This window comes from Haliotis asinina, unplaced genomic scaffold (assembly GCF_037392515.1).
Source record: "Haliotis asinina isolate JCU_RB_2024 unplaced genomic scaffold, JCU_Hal_asi_v2 scaffold_149, whole genome shotgun sequence".
NCBI classification, from domain to species: domain Eukaryota; kingdom Metazoa; phylum Mollusca; class Gastropoda; order Lepetellida; family Haliotidae; genus Haliotis; species Haliotis asinina.
This window is the reverse complement of record NW_027134013.1, coordinates 15,001-19,516: the sequence shown is the minus strand read 5'-3', so window position 1 is coordinate 19,516 and position 4,516 is coordinate 15,001. Positions and strand designations below refer to the sequence as shown.

Genomic DNA, 4,516 nt, shown 5'->3' with positions numbered 1-4,516 from the left:
AATACCACTACTTTCATCGTTTCTTTACTTATTCAGTGAAGCGGGAGACGGGGCCTTCGCGGGCCCAGTTTCTGGCTTTAAGTCTGGCCGCCTCGGCGGCTGGGCGACCCGCTCTGAAGACAGTGCCTGGCGGGAAGTTTGACTGGGGCGGTACATCTGTCAAATGGTAACGCAGGTGTCCTAAGGCGAGCTCAGTGAGGACGGAAACCTCACGTAGAGCATAAGGGCAAAAGCTCGCTTGATTTTGATTTTCAGTACGATTACAGACCGTGAAAGCGTGGCCTAACGATCCTTTTGAGACAATATGGCATTTATTGTCGCACTTTACGAGTTTTAAGCAAGAGGTGTCAGAAAAGTTACCACAGGGATAACTGGCTTGTGGCAGCCAAGCGTTCATAGCGACGTTGCTTTTTGATCCTTCGATGTCGGCTCTTCCTATCATTGCGAAGCAGAATTCGCCAAGCGTTGGATTGTTCACCCACTAATAGGGAACGTGAGCTGGGTTTAGACCGTCGTGAGACAGGTTAGTTTTACCCTACCGATGACGTTTATTGGTCGTTGCAATGGTAATCCTGCTCAGTACGAGAGGAACCGCAGGTTCAGACAGTTGGTCCATGTGCTTGGTGGAGGTGCCAATGGTGCGAAGCTACCCTCTGCGGGCTTATGACTGAACGCCTCTAAGTCAGAATCCCGTCCAGAGTCGCGACGATATCTTGCGCTCGCGCGTTGTTGAGGCTGATTATAAGCGCGTAAGCGCGAGTGTTAAGCCACGGCAGACGACCGTAATGCCATGCCGTTATCGCCGGCTGGCTGGTCGAAGAGATAACTCTTCAGAAGCAAGGTGCGGGCGTGAAATCGCTGGTAGACGACCCGTTTTTCGGTCTGGGTGTTGTGCGTAGTAGAGCAGCCACCACACTGCGATCTATTGAGACTTATCCTGTGACCCGTGGATTTGTTCGCAACCGATGCTGCGCTCGATTCCTCCTCACGGAAGGAAGCCTGAGCAGTAAGGTCTAAGAGACGGACACGTTCACTGTAAAGTTGCGGGGATAGCTGTTGAAGCTAACCGTGTCTCAGTACGTCAAAGTGTGCGACTCGCCCCTGGCACCGATATATTTTTTTTTTCAAAGTCCACCTGAAAAACATTGTCTTTAATTCATGGCGTCCAAAATGTAAGACTTTAACACATAGGCGAGACTTTAACACAGAGGCAAGTGAACTAATGCTAGAGAGCCTACGGCCGGTCATAGTCGGCGTCTGTGGGTAAGTGTAAGAGTCACTAAACGCGGGGAAACTTCACTGGTAACCACATTACACTTGAGGAATAGACATGTATCACTTAGAGTTTTTTTTATGAAATGAACGGTAGAAATATTGTCTTTAATTCCAAGAGCTGAAAAACGTGAAGTTTACAGATTGGAAGAATCAAACATGAAGTAAATGTAGCACGTAGAAGTGGAGCTAGAGTTTAGTTACTAGAGGTTGGAGCTATAGGAAGGTAGGTGGGTTAGGATAGTTGTTAGAGTTACAATTACCTTTACCTTGAGAATTGCGTGATATCGTGCGCATACATTTTTAACCGGTATGCTGTCTTATGGTATGGATGTGAGTGCACCATGTGGGGCAGGTAACAAAAAGTGCCTGTTGAAGTTGTTTAAAAAAGAAAAAGTCTTGTTGCCGTTTGTGCAGTTTCATGCACTCAACAATACTGAATGCCTGTTTAGGTGGTGTAGAAGTGAAGTATGGGAGTGATGGATGTAATACATATCGTTACTGTGACAGCTGTGTTGCTTTATCATTTATCAGTATAGGTGTACTTAATGAGAACAACCCATTAACACTCATTCTGCCTGTGTCTTAGCCTCTGTCCGTGTCTTTTTTCTCACTCACTCACTCACTCACTCACTCACTCACTCACTCACTCTCTCTCTCTCTGTGATATATGACAATAACGGCAATATGTATACATATGAGGAGCTATTTGAAGTGGGTTCGTTGTTGAGTTTATGTCGGTTACTTCTGTCTAATCAAAGATATGAGATGTAAGTATGTAAGTGGAGAACACAAACTTTTTGCTTTGACCGTTATTTAAAGTAATTGTTTTTTAATTTGAAAATTGTCAACATATCTGTGCAAGTGCGTGTGGTGCGAAGGTTTATTCACTGGAATCAGTTATATTCAAACAGACAGGTTGCAGGTTCGAAGCCAGGTTGCCGTATAAACTTTTGCGAATGGATAAGAATTCACATCCTGGCAATCTGATCACATGATCGGAAGCACATGGATCTTGTCAGTCACAATGCCTCCATATTGGGAGGAACACGTTGGGATGTGGCAGAAGACAGATGTGAGTTATTTTTTCTATTTATGTTGCTGCTATGCCGAAACGAGCTACGAGAAAATATATTTGATGTAGTTCATTGCTTATTTGGGAAATGTGTATGTTGAATTTGTCGTACCTTTTATGAGGTGAAAGTTTGCATTGTTTACTCAAGATGTATTTTGTTTCTGTTTTATATGTTTTTAACCTCTCGTTCGCTGCTTTGCACACAACCATTGAAGTTATGTGCTTAATGGACTGCTTAGGGGGCCTATAAACGTACAGTGAACTCTGGTTAAAGTGATTTCAGCTCAGTGTAATTGTTACCACAAGAAACTCTTTCGGACTATATGACCACATCAGTCTGGATGTTTCATGTAAGCCTTTTGAATAAGATACCCGATCCTAACTCTAGACAGGTCACATATGAAAAGATTTCATGTATCTATGTGTGATACGATGTAGACATAAGAAGGCGAATGCGTGCTCTTATGTTTATATTATTGTGTGAAGGAGCGGTATTTTTAACTGTCAGAAACATTTATCATGTGTATTCTTGACTGTTACTTGTACAGCCGAACAGTCGGTACTGGCATTTATGTACATGTCACCACTGTTCATCGCCCAAACAGTATTACTACTCCAGAATGTGACCAGAGACCGAACTTCCCTGATAGGAGGATACATGTACGGGTTGCTGTGGACCCTCTGATGGTGTTTTTATGTGAGATGTATGTTGGAAGAGCTACAGTAATGCAGGTTGTATGTGTAACTGGAGGATATATCACGTATCGGTTGCATATTTACACATATGTGTCGTATTAATGAGTGTGATGCCTTGGGAGTGAATAATTTTTATTGAAAGATGGAGTACTGCTTCATAGAGGAGTATCAAAATGATGGTAAATGGTTGTCAAAAGTGGTACACAGACGAGATGCACCCGTGTGTGAGGTTTCATTGGGTTCGGTCCCATACCGTAGGAAATATAACGTTTTTATTGTCTCGTTTCGTGTGAAAAAAAACGGTTTTTCCTCTTTTCCAAGCCATAACTCCAGATATAATGGGTCTATCGCAAAGCTGATTATATCTGAGGAAAATACAAAGTATAACGAAGATACATGCAAAATTTCGTGAGAATCGGCCGAATAGGTTTAGAAATATTAACTTTTTAGAACACGAGGGTCGGCCGCGTGACAGGCTAACTATCCAACGTATTGGCGGGGTTGGCAGATATTGTGAAGGAGGCCAGTCCCGCCTGCAGTGCAACGGCTCGTGTTGTACGGCAGCTCTCGGTGGGACTGGCGCGGTGCGCCGGGTGTCGGTAATCCGGAATGCGGGCGGGTTTCTCCTCGGGGATACTACGACGCATGAACGCTGCTCGTGTGGTTAGATATTTGCGCGTGATCTCGGTTCAGTTGCAGGTGCCTCGCCCTTGACTCTCCGTGTATCGTGCGCTGCTCCTCGGTAGTACGGTGGGTCTCGATCCTCGTCTCCGTGGCAAATCATCTGACACGCAGCAACGTTCGCAAGACCCCCTTCGCTTACTGGCGACCAGTGCTCCCATGACGAAAGGGAACGGTCGGCACACGTCGCTCTCGTTTCCCGGGGTGGCCCTGCCTTATCGTTAGGAAGGGACGTCCTCGTCGCAGGGAGTCAGAAAACGGCTCGTGGTAGACTGAGAGAGGTTGAGAATGCAACTGTCGAAGTTGCAGCTAGGCGATCGGGTCGCACACTCGCTCGTCTTTGCTACCAACTGCTTGTATAAGCAATCTGATTGTCGTGAGGAAGGCAGACCCCGGCATCCGGGGTTCGTCTGCGCTCGGTACGAGAATCAAACCGCCGACGTCAAAGTAGCCCGTGGCGTCACCCCGCTCTATCGTTTCGGGTCGGGCTTTGTGAGAATCTGTCGCTTTTCCGCCCCGAGAACGCTCTCGGTGGAGGGGATTGTGGCAGGGACGGCTGGCCGCCTCGGTCGGGTTGAGCTTTTTACGGGACTCGCTCGTGTGTTCCGGAGTTCTCCTCGCCGGCGGTTCGGACGTCCCGGTCTCTTGTCTGCGAAGACTCGGGCCTATCTGGTTGATCCTGCCAGTAATCATATGCTTGTCTCAAAGATTAAGCCATGCATGTCTAAGTACAAACTCTAGCACAGTGAAACTGCGAATGGCTCATTAGATCAGTTATGGTTCCTTAGATGA

At 46.4% G+C, this 4,516-nt stretch overlaps 1 non-coding gene across 1 annotated transcript in view; it reads left to right on the top strand.

The window, feature by feature from the left end:
• The first annotated feature begins 4,390 nt into the window (after positions 1 to 4,390).
• Positions 4,391 to 4,516, top strand: part of LOC137271532 (small subunit ribosomal RNA) — a 1,859-nt gene continuing 1,733 nt past the window's right edge. Inside the window, exon 1 of the ribosomal RNA XR_010956054.1 lies at positions 4,391 to 4,516. This exon is cut by the window's right edge and continues 1,733 nt beyond it. This is a non-coding gene — a ribosomal RNA (small subunit ribosomal RNA).